Source organism: Anopheles coustani, assembly GCF_943734705.1.
Source record: "Anopheles coustani chromosome X unlocalized genomic scaffold, idAnoCousDA_361_x.2 X_unloc_2, whole genome shotgun sequence".
Classification (NCBI taxonomy): domain Eukaryota; kingdom Metazoa; phylum Arthropoda; class Insecta; order Diptera; family Culicidae; genus Anopheles; species Anopheles coustani.
Genome location: NW_026525126.1, coordinates 371,076 through 384,195, shown reverse-complemented (window position 1 = coordinate 384,195; position 13,120 = coordinate 371,076).

Below are 13,120 nucleotides of genomic sequence, written 5' to 3'. Positions count from 1 at the left end.
CGGAGATATTAGGTGATGATGGTCCAATTCGGGGACCAAGTCGCAGGAAATGGCACTTGACCAAAACCACCCTTGAAAGGTGATTACCGGCTGACCGGTAAGAGATAGCGACTTGGCGTAGAATATTCATACGTTGGGCGGGTCGATACGCAACTTTCCTTATATGGAAGCAACCCGGTCAGGGTGCTCCAAGTCGGTCGTTTGGTCGGTTTATGGTTTGGGCCGACCACGTGGTGTACCAAGGTGAGGTACCTTTCATGAATTATAACTCGGTCAGTTTGCCACCGAGCGACAAGTTGCGGTGTGTTTTGGAATGGTCCTGAGTGGAACTATTAGGGAAAAATACGAACAGAAAATCAGCATGTTGGTGGGCGAAGCTATTAGTGAAACATAGAGCAACAAGGGTCCAAAAACGAATGAAATGGGACTTGAACCAAGAATAACGGCAAGTTGGAGACGAGGTAGCAAGTTAACGTGGAATATTTATAAACTGTGCATAATATGACCAACAAAAAAGTATATGGGGACAAGGCGGTAGCTGGCCCCCAAAGTGGAGATATGGGTGATTCATGTTTTGCACCCAAGTACGAACAAGTATGGTGAAAACAGGGTAAGGTACCAAGTACCATGAATAACTTCGGCTGTGGATGGCCTAGCGAGGCAAATCACATACCGTTGGAAAGGTCTTGGGGAGACCTATCTACCCTGAAAGTTTCATGAGGCTGAGTTGAAAGACCACGGAGATATTAGGTGATGATGGTCCAATTCGGGGACCAAGTCGCAGGAAATGGCACTTGACCAAAATCACCTTTGAAAGGTGAATACCGGCTGACCGGTAAGAGATAGCGACTTGGCGTAGAATATTCATACGTTGGGTGGGTATAGACGCAAATTTCATTATATGGGAGCAACCCGATCAGGGTGCTGCAAGTCGGTCGTTTGGTCGGTTTATGTTTTGGGCCGACCATGTGCTGTACCAGGTAGAGGTACCTTTCATGAATTATAACTCGGTCAGTTTGCCACCGAGCGACGAGTTGCGGGATGTTTTGGAATGGTCTTGAGTGGAACTATCAAGGAAAAATAAAAATAGAAAATCAGCTTGTCCATGGCCGAAGCTATTAGTGAATCATATAGCAAAATGGGTCCAAAAACGAACGAAATGGGACTTGTACCAAGAATAACGGCAAGTTGGAGAAGAGATAGCAAGTTGGCGTAGAACAATTATAAACTGTGCATGGTATGACCAACAAAAAAGTAAATGTGGCCCAGGCGGTAGCTGGCCTCCAAAGTGGAGATATGGGTGATTCATGGCTTGCACCCAAGTATGGCAAAAACTGGTAGAGGTACCTTTCATGAATTATAACTCAGGCTGTATGGCACTTAGCGGGACGCTTGACTCTGGTATGGAATAGTCCTGAGTGGGACTATCAAGGAAAAATACGAACAAAAAATAACCATGTCCACGGACGAAGGTATTAGCGAAACTTAGAGCGAAATTGCGACCAAAACGCTGGAAATGGCCCTTGAACCAAGTATACCGTCAAGGCGGTACGAGATAGCGAGTTGACGTAGAACATTTATAAGTTTGCCTTTACGAGACAAAAGTTTAGTTATATGGGGTCAACCCGCCCAGGGTTGTCCAAGTCGGTCATATGGCTGATCGAAATTTTCGACCAAGTACTGAGAAAACAGGGTAAGGTACCAAGTACCTCGAATAACTTCGGCTGTAGATGTCCGAGCGAAGCAAACGGCATAGCGTTGGAAAGGTCTTGAAGTGCTCTAAACACCCTGAAAGTATGAGAACGCTATCTGGAAAACTCGTGGAGATATTAGCGAAACATAGGGCCCAAAAGATACCAAGTCGCAGGAAATGGGCCCTCCAAGAACACCCTAAAATCCCAATTACGGCTAAGTTGCAGGCCAGCTAGCGAAGTGAAATGTTCTAGACATAACTAGAACACGTTGATGCGCAACTTTTTGAATCAGAACTTTTTTCGATATCTGGCCCCCAAAGGGGGGATATGGGCGATCAAACGATTTTTCCAAGTTTCGGTACTTTTTACGGTATCGCTCATAGCTCCGGCTGTACGCAAGCAAATGGCAACCTAAGATATGATTTGGAAAGGTAAAGAGTAGTACTAACTTACGTTAGAACACAGCGAAGCGCTATCGGTTCATGGCAAGGCCGATATAAGCAGTCAAAAATGAAAAATGTTGACAAAATGAACAAAAATTACCTTGGTACGCGAATAGTGGCCAGGGATGAAGAGGTACGAAGGTGGTGGGGAATAATTATAATTAGGAATTGGTACGATCTATAAGTTTGCCAAAGACCGCAAAGCGCTCAGACCCATAGAAAGTGGCCATTTGGGCCGAACAGTGCGTGCAAAGAGGTGAAAAAGCAAAAATTGCACTTTGATGGGCGATTTGCGGGGGGAAGGAGGGGTCGGAGGGGTAAATGTCTCATAGCCAAAAAGTCTTATCTCATCAAGATCTAAAACATTGCCGAAGACCGCAAAGCGCTAGCTCGCAATCGAAAAATCGCGATTTTGAAAATTTTCTAAGTGTTGGGCCCCCTAAGGAAAAGTAACAAAAATCACCTTTGGCCCCAATTTTGAGCATGAAGGAGTCGTTTCCGAGGCATGGTGTCTTCGGCAAAAAGTTTCATCTACTCGAGTACTTACGACTAGTCAAATAAAAAATTGAGAAACACAAACGGTATGGCTATGCCGAAGCTCGATACACCCGAAAAAATCCCAAAAAAGTCGAAAATGTCGAAAAATGAGAAAACCCTATATTCGTACTTTACTCGAGCCCTAAATATTGAAAAGTGAAACCCGCGATCGATTTGGAACAAAAAATTGACCTAAGCAAAAATGTATGACGTTCCGCACCTTTGAAAAATCTGGTAAGTGTATTTTAGACAGACTCGAAAAAAGTCGCCCCGAGTCCCCTTACGTTGAAAATCCGAAAAAGTCGAAATTGTTGAAAATGTTAAAAAGCCTCTTTTGGTGGTCCATGGCACCACTAGATATTGAAAAGTGAGGTCCGCGGCCAATCCGGAAGAAAAAGTTAGCTAGGCAAACCTGTTTGTCGGTCGATACAAAAAACGGCTCGGTGAGTATATTTTCGACAGGCTTCAAAAAACCATCCTTTCTCCATACAATTTCAATCGATTTTAAAAATTTCGAGATAGCGCTTTGAAGTCTTCGGCAATAATGTAGAAATCGGGTTTTTAAACACATTTTACTTTTGGGTTTTTTTCGATCCGTCGCTTGGTTCGCCCGCAATCGCGAGAAAACGAAAAAACACGTTTACAAAATTCCGGACGAATTTTGTGAACGCCGTCCATACATTTTCGATCGATTTCTAAAATTTCGAGATAGCGCTTTGGTGTCTTCGGCAATAATGTAGAAATCGGGTTTTTAAACACATTTTACTTTTGCGTTTTTTTCGATCCGACGCTTAGTTCGCCCGCAATTGAGAGAAAACGGAAAAACACGTTTACAAAATTCCGGACGAATTTTGTGATCGCCGTCCATACATTTTCGATCGATTTTTAAAATTTCGAGATAGCGCTTTGGTGTCTTCGGCAATAATGTAGAAATCGGGTTTTTAAACACATTTTACTTTTGGGTTTTTTTCGATCCGACGCACAGTTCGCGCGCAATCGAGAGAAAACGGAAAAACACGTTTACAAAATTCCGGACGAATTTTGTGATCGCCGTCCATACATTTTCGATCGATTTTTAAAATTTCGAGATAGCGCTTTGGTGTCTTCGGCAATAATGTAGAAATCGGGTTTTTAAACACATTTTACTTTTGGGTTTTTTTCGATCCGTCGCTTGGTTCGCCCGCAATCGCGAGAAAACGAAAAAACACGTTTACAAAATTCGTCCGGAATTTTGTGATCGCCGTCCATACATTTTCGATCGATTTTTAAAATTTCGAGATAGCGCTTTGGTGTCTTCGGCAATAATGTAGAAATCGGGTTTTTAAACACATTTTACTTTTGGGTTTTTTTCGATCCGACGCTTAGTTCGCCCGCAATGGAAAGAAAACGAAAAAACACGTTTACAAAATTCGTCCGGAATTTTGTGAACGCCATCCATACATTTTCGATCGATTTTTAAAATTTCGAGATAGCGCTTTGGTGTCTTCGGCAATAATGTAGAAATCGGGTTTTTAAACACATTTTACTTTTGGGTTTTTTTCGATCCGACGCTTAGTTCGCCCGCAATTGAGAGAAAACGGAAAAACACGTTTACAAAATTCCGGACGAATTTTGTGAACGCCGTCCATACATTTTCGATCGATTTTTAAAATTTCGAGATAGCGCTTTGGTGTCTTCGGCAATAATGTAGAAATCGGGTTTTTAAACACATTTTACTTTTGGGTTTTTTTCGATCCGACGCTTAGTTCGCCCGCAATTGAGAGAAAACGGAAAAACACGTTTACAAAATTCGTCCGGAATTGTGTGAACGCTCTCCATACATTTTCACCTTTGGGTCGTGAATACCGGCTGACCGATAAGAGATAGCGACTTGTCGTAGAATATTTATATGTTGGACGTTGGAAGACGCAACTTTCATTATATGGGAGCAACCCGGTCAGGGTGCTCCAAGTCGGTCGTTTGGTCGGTTTATGGTTTGGGCCGACCATGTGCTGTAGCAGGTAGAGGTACCTTTCATGAATTATAACTCGGTCAGTTTGCCACCGAGCGACAAGTTGCGGTTTGATTATGAATGGTATTGAAAGGAACTATTACGGAAAAATACGAATGGAAAATCAGCATGTTGGTGGGCGAAGCTATTAGTGAAACATAGAGCAACAAGGGTCCAAAAACGAATGAAATGGGACTTGAACCAAGAATAACGGCAAGTTGGAGACGAGGTAGCAAGTTGGCGTAGAATATTTATAAATTGTGCATAATATGACCAACAAAAAAGTATATGGGGACAAGGCGGTAGCTGGCCCCCAAAGTGGAGATATGGGTGATTCATGTTTTGCACCCAAGTACGAACAAGTATGGTGAAAACAGGGTAAGGTACCAAGTACCATGAATAACTTCGGCTGTCGATGGCCGAGCGAGGCAAAGCGCATATCGTTGGAAAGGTCTTGGGGAGACCTATCTACCCTGAAAGTTTCATGAGGCTGAGTTGAAAGACCACGGAGATATTAGGTGATGATGGTCCAATTCGGGGACCAAGTCGCAGGAAATGGCACATGACCAAAATCACCCTTGAAAGGTGATTACCGGCTGAACGGTAAGAGATAGCGACTTGTCGTAGAATATTTATATGTTGGACGTTGGAAGACGCAACTTTCATTATATGGGAGCAACCCGGTCAGGGTGCTCCAAGTCGGTCGTTTGGTCGGTTTATGTTTTGGGCCGACCATGTGCTGTACCAGGTTGAGGTACCTTTCATGAATTATAACTCGGTCAGTTTTTCACCGAGCGACAAGTTACGCTGAGATTTGGAATGGTCTTGAGTAAAACTATTACGGAAAAATACGAACAGAAAATCAGCATGTTGGTGGGCGAAGCTATTAGCGAAACATGGAGCAACAAGGGTCCAAAAACGAATGAAATGGGACTTGGACCAAGAATAACGGCAAGTTGGAGACGAGTTAGCAAGTTGGCGTAGAACAATTATATTTGGTGCATGGTATGACCAACAAAAAAGTATATGAGGCCAAGGTGCTGGCTGGCCTCCAAAGTGGAGATATGGGCGATCCAAAGTTTGTACCCAAGTACGAACAAGTATGGTGAAAACAGGGTAAGGTACCAAGTACCATGAATAACTTCGGCTGTCGATGGCCGAGCGAGGCAAAGCGCATATCGTTGGTAAAGTCTTGGGGAGACCTATCTACCCTGTAAGTTTCATGAGGCTGAGTTGAAAGACCACGGAGATATTAGGTGATGATGGTCCAATTCGGGGACCAAGTCGCAGGAAATGGCACTTGACCAAAATCACCCTTGAAAGATGAATACCGGCTGACCGATAAGAGATAGCGACTTGTCGTAGAATATTTATATGTTGGACGTTGGAAGACGCAACTTTCATTATATGGGAGCAACCCGGTCAGGGTGCTCCAAGTTGGTCGTTTGGTCGGTTTACGGTTTGGGCCGACCATGTGCTGTACCAGGTTGAGGTACTTTTCATGAATTATAACTCGGTCAGTTTGCCTCCGAGCGACAATCTACGGTGTGATTTGGAATGGTCCTGAGTGGGACTATCAAGGAAAAATACGCAAAGAAATTCAGCATGTTGGTGGGCGAAGCTATTAGCGAAACATGGAGCAACAAGGGTCCAAAAACGAATGAAATGGGACTTGGACCAAGAATAACTGCAAGTTGGAGAAGAGATAGCAAGTTGGCGTAGAACAATTATATTTGGTGCATGGTATGACCAACCAAAAAGTATATGAGGCCAAGGTGCTGGCTGGCCTCCAAAGTGGAGATATGGGCGATCCAAAGTTTGTACCCAAGTACGAACAAGTATGGAAAAAACAGGGTAAGGTACCAAGTACCATTAATAACTTCGGCTGTAGATGGCCGAGCAAGACAAACGGCATACCGTTGGAAAGGTCTTGGGGAGACCTATCTACCCTGAAAGTTTCATGAGGCTGAGTTGAAAGACCACGGAGATATTAGGGGATGATGGTCCAATTCGGGGACCAAGTCGCAGGAAATGGCACTTGACCAAAATCACCCTTGAAAGATGAATACCGGCTGACCGGTAAGAGATAGCGACTTGTCGTAGAATATTCATACGTTGGGCGGGTATAGACGCAAATTTCATTATATGGGAGCAACCCGATCAGGGTGCTCCAAGTCGGTCGTTTGGTCGGTTTATGATTTGGGCCGACCATGTGCTGTACCAGGTAGAGGTACCTTTCATGAATTATAACTCGGTCAGTTTGCCACCGAGCGACGAGTTGCGGGGTGTTTTGGAATGGTTTTGAGTGGAACTATCAAGGAAAAATAAAAATAGAAAATCAGCTTGTCCATGGCCGAAGCTATTAGTGAATCATATAGCAAAATGGGTCCAAAAACGAACGAAATGGGACTTGGACCAAGAATAACGGCAAATTGGAGAAGAGATAGCAAGTTGGCGTAGAAAAATTATAAACTGTGCATGGTATGACCAACAAAAAAGTATATGGGGTCAAGGTGGTAGCTGGCCTCCAAAGTGGAGATATGGGCGATCCAAAGTTTGTACCCAAGTACGAACAAGTATGGAAAAAACAGGGTAAGGTACCAAGTACCATTAATAACTTCGGCTGTAGATGGCCGAGCATGACAAACGGCATACCGTTATAAAGGTCTTGGGGAGACCTATCTACCCTGAAAGTTTCATGACGCTGAATTGAAAGACCACGGAGATATTAGGTGATGATGGTCCAATTCGGGGACCAAGTCGCAGGAAATGGCACTTGACCAAAATCACCCTTGGAAGGTGAATACCGGCTTACCGGTAAGAGATAGCGACTTGGCGTAGAATATTCATACGTTTGGCAGGTAAAGACGCAACTTTCATTATATGGGAGCAACCCGATCAGGGTGCTTCAAGTCGGTCGTTTGGTCGGTTTATGTTTTGGGCCGACCATGTGCTGTACCAGGTTGAGGTACCTTTCATGAATTATAACTCGGTCAGTTTGCCACCGAGCGACAAGTTACGGTATGATTTGGAATGGTTTTGAATGGAACTATCAAGGAAAAATACAAATAAAAAATCAGCTTGTCAATGGCCGAAGCTATTAGTGAAACATATAGCAAAATGGGTCCGAAATCGAATGAAATGGGACTTGGACCAAGAATAACTGCAAGTTGGAGAAGAGATAGCAAGTTGGCGTAGAACAATTATATTTGGTGCATGGTATGACCAACAAAAAAGTATATGAGGCCAAGGTGCTGGCTGGCCTCCAAAGTGGAGATATGGGCGATCCAAAGTTTGTACCCAAGTACGAACAAGTATGGAAAAAAACAGGGTAAGGTACCAAGTACCTTTAATAACTTCGGCTGTAGATGGCCTAGCGAGACAAACGGCATACCGTTGGAAAGGTCTTGAGGAGACCTATTTACCCTGAAAGTTTCATGAGGCTAAGTTGAAAGACCACGGAGATATTAGGTGATGATGGTCCAATTCGGGGACCAAGTCGCAGGAAATGGCACTTGACCAAAATCACCCTTGAAAGGTGATTACCGGCTGACCGGTAAGAGATAGCGACTTGGCGTGGAATATTCATACGTTGGGCGGGTATAGACGCAAATTTCATTATATGGGAGCAACCCGATCAGGGTGCTCCAAGTCGGTCGTTTGGTCGGTTTATGTTTTGGGCCGACCACGTGGTGTACCAAATTGAGGTACCTTTCATGAATTATAACTCGGTCAGTTTGCCACCGAGCGACAAGTTACGGTATGATTTGGAATGGTCCTGAGTGGAACTGTTAAGGAAAAATACGAACAGAAAATCAGCATGTTGGTGGGCGAAGCTATTAGTGAAACATAGAGCAACAAGGGTCCAAAAACGAATGAAATGGGACTTGGACCAAAAATAACGGCAAGTTGGAGACAAGTTAGCAAGTTGGCGTAGAACAATTATATTTGGTGCATGGTATGACCAACCAAAAAGTATATGAGGCCAAGGTGCTGGCTGGCCTCCAAAGTGGAGATATGGGCGATCCAAAGTTTGTACCCAAGTACGAACAAGTATGGAAAAAACAGGGTAAGGTACCAAGTACCATTAATAACTTCGGCTGTAGATGGCCGAGCAAGACAAACGGCATACCGTTGGAAAGGTCTTGGGAAGACCTATCTACCCTGAAAGTTTCATGAGGCTGAGTTGAAAGACCACGGAGATATTAGGGGATGATGGTCCAATTCGGGGACCAAGTCGCAGGAAATGGCACTTGACCAAAACCACCCTTGAAAGATGAATACCGGCTGACCGGTAAGAGATAGCGACTTGTCGTAGAATATTTATATGTTGGACGTTGGAAGACGCAACTTTCATTATATGGGAGCAACCCGGTCAGGGTGCTCCAAGCCGGTCGTTTGGTCGGTTTATGATTTGGGCCGACCATGTGCTGTACCAGGTAGAGGTACCTTTCATGAATTATAACTCAGTCAGTTTGCCACCGAGCGACAAGTTGCGTTGTGTTTTGGAATGATCTTAAGTGGGACTATCAAGGAAAAATACAAATAAAAAATCAGCTTGTCAATGGCCGAAGCTATTAGTGAAACATATAGCAAAATGGGTCCGAAAACGAATGAAATGGGACTTGGACCAAGAATAACTGCAAGTTGGAGAAGAGATAGCAAGTTGGCGTAGAAAAATTATATTTGGTGCATGGTATGACCAACAAAAAAGTATATGAGGCAAAGGTGCTGGCTGGCCTCCAAAGTGGAGATATGGGCGATCGAAAGTTTGTACCCAAGTACGAACAAGTATGGAAAAAACAGGGTAAGGTACCAAGTACCATTAATAACTTCGGCTGTAGATGGCCGAGCAAGACAAACGGCATACCGTTGGAAAGGTCTTGGGGAGACCTATCTACGCTGAAAGTTTCATGGGGCTGAGATGAAAGACCACGGAGATATTAGGTGATGATGGTCCAATTCGGGGACCAAGTCGCAGGAAATGGCACTTGACCAAAATCACCCTTGAAAGGTGATTACCGGCTGACCGGTAAGAGATAGCGACTTGTCGTAGAATATTTATATGTTGGACGTTGGAAGACGCAACTTTCATTATATGGAAGCAACCCGGTCAGGGTGCTCCAAGTCGGTCGTTTGGTCGGTTTATGATTTGGGCCGACCATGTGCTGTACCAGGTAGAGGTACCTTTCATGAATTATAACTCGGTCAGTTTGCCACCGAGCGACAAGTTGCGTTGTGTTTTGGAATGGTCTTAAGTGGGACTATCAAGGAAAAATACAAATAAAAAATCAGCTTGTCAATGGCCGAAGCTATTAGTGAAACATATAGCAAAATGGGTCCGAAAACGAATGAAATGGGACTTGGACCAAGAATAACTGCAAGTTGGAGAAGAGATAGCAAGTTGGCGTAGAACAATTATATTTGGTGCATGGTATAACCAACAAAACAGTATATGCGGCCAAGGTGCTGGCTGGCCTCCAAAGTGGAGATATGGGCGATCCAAAGTTTGTACCCAAGTACGAACAAGTATGGAAGAAACAGGGTAAGGTACCAAGTACCATTAATAACTTCGGCTGTAGATGGCCGAGCAAGACAAACGGCATACCGTTGGAAAGGTCTTGGGGAGACCTATCTACCCTGAAAGTTTCATGAGGCTGAGTTGAAAGACCACGGAGATATTAGGTGATGATAGTCCAATTCGGGGACCAAGTCGCAGGACATGGCACTTGACCAAAATCACCCTTCGAAGGTGAATACCGGCTGACCGGTAAAAGATAGCGACTTGGCGTAGAATATTCATACGTTGGGCGGGTATAGATGCAAATTTTATTATATGGGAGCAACCCGATCAGGGTGCTCCAAGTCGGTCGTTTGGTCGGTTTATGTTTTGGGCCGACCACGTGGTGTACCAAATTGAGGTACCTTTCATGAATTATAACTCGGTCAGTTTGCCACCGAGCGACGAGTTGCGGGGTGTTCTGAAATGGTTTTGAGTGGAACTATCAAGGAAAAATAAAAATAGAAAATCAGCTTGTCCATGGCCGAAGCTATTAGTGAATCATATAGCAAAATGGGTCCAAAAACGAACGAAATGGGACTTGGACCAAGAATAACGGCAAGTTGGAGAAGTGATAGCAAGTTGGCGTAGAACAATTATAAACTGTGCATGGTATGACCAACAAAAAAGTATATGTGGCCCAGGCGGTAGCTGGCCTCCAAAGTGGAGATATGGGTGATTCATGGTTTGCACCCAAGTATGGCAAAAACTGGTAGAGGTACCTTTCATGAATTATAACTCAGGCTGTATGGCACTTAGCGGGACGCTTGACTCTGGTATGGAATAGTCCTGAGTGGGACTATCAAGGAAAAATACGAACAAAAAATAACCATGTCCACGGACGAAGGTATTAGCGAAACTTAGAGCGAAATTGCGACCAAGTCGCTGGAAATGGCCCTTGAACCAAGTATACCGTCAAGGCGGTACGAGATAGCGAGTTGTTGTAGAACATTTATAAGTTTGCCTTTACGAGACAAAAGTTTAGTTATATGGGGCCAACCCGCCCAGGGTTGTCCAAGTCGGTCATATGGCTGATCGAAATTTTCGACCAAGTACTGAGAAAACAGGGTAAGGTACCAAGTACCTCGAATAACTTCGGCTGTAGATGTCCGAGCGAAGCAAACGGCATAACGTTGGAAAGGTCTTGAAGTGTTCTAAACACCCTGAAAGTATGAGAGCGCTATCTGGAAAACTCGTGGAGATATTAGCGAAACATAAGGCCCAAAAGATACCAAGTCGCAGGAAATGGGCCCTCCAAGAACACCCTAAAATCCCAATTACGGCTAAGTTGCAGGCCAGCTAGCGTAGTAAAATGTTCTAGACATAACTAGAACACGTTGATGCGCAACTTTTTGAATAAGATTTTTTTTCGATATCTGGCCCCCAAAGGGGGGATATGGGCGATCCAAAGATTTTTCCAAGTTTCGGTACTTTTTACGGTATCGCTCATAGCTCCGGCTGTATGCAAGCAAATGACAATCTAAGACATGATTTGGAAAGGTTTTGAGTAGTACTAACTTACGTTAGAACACAGCGAAGCGCTATCGGTTCATGGCAAGGCCGATATATACAGTCAAAAATGAAAAATGTTGACAAAATGAACAAAAATTACTTTGGTACGCGAATAGTGGCCAGGGATGAAGAGGTACGAAGGTGGTGTGGAATAATTATAATTAGGGCTTGGTACGCTCTAAAAGTTTGCCAAAGACCGCAAAGCGCTCAGACCCATAGAAAGTGGCCATTTGGGCCGAACAGTGCGTGCAAAGAGGTGAAAAAGCAAAAATTGCACTTTGTGGGGCGATTTGCGGGGGGAAGGAGGGGTCGGAGGGGTAAATGTCTCATGGCCAAAAAGTCTTATCTCATCAAGATCTAAAACATTGCCGAAGACCGCAAAGCGCTAGCTCGCAATCGAAAAATCGCGATTTTGAAAATTTTCTAAGTGTTGGGCCCCCTAAGGAAAAGTAACAAAAATCACCTTTGGCCCCAATTTTGAGCATGAAGGAGTCGTTTCCGAGGCATGGTGTCTTCGGCAAAAAGTTTCATCTACTCGAGTACTTACGACTAGTCAAATAAAAAATTGAGAAACACAAACGGTATGGCTATGCCGAAGCTCGATACACCCGAAAAAACCCCAAAAAAGTCGAAAATGTCGAAAAATGAGAAAACCCTATATTCGTACTTTACTCGAGCCCTAAATATTGAAAAGTGAAACCCGCGATCGATTTGGAACAAAAAATTGACCTAGGCAAAGTTGTATGACGGTCCGCACCTTTGAAAAATCTGGTAAGTGTATTTTAGACAGACTCGAAAAAAGTCGCCCCGAGTCCCCTTACGTTGAAAATCCGAAAAAGTCGAAATTGTTGAAAATGTTAAAAAGCCTCTTTTGGTGGTCCATGGCACCACTAGATATTGAAAAGTGAGGTCCGCGGCCAATCCGGAAGAAAAAGTTAGCTAGGCAAACTTGTATGTCGGTCGATACAAAAAACGGCTCGGTGAGTGTATTTTCGACAGGCTTCAAAAAACAATCCTTCCTCCATACAATTTCAATCGATTTTAAAAATTTCGAGATAGCGCTTTGAAGTCTTCGGCAATAATGTAGAAATCGGGTTTTTAAACACATTTTACTTTTGGGTTTTTTTCGATCCGTCGCTTGGTTCGCCCGCAATCGCGAGAAAACGAAAAAACACGTTTACAAAATTCCGGACGAATTTTGTGATCGCCGTCCATACATTTTCGATCGATTTTTAAAATTTCGAGATAGCGCTTTGGTGTCTTCGGCAATAATGTAGAAATCGGGTTTTTAAACACATTTTACTTTTGGGTTTTTTTCGATCCGTCGCTTGGTTCGCCCGCAATCGCGAGAAAACGAAAAAACACGTTTACAAAATTCGTCCGG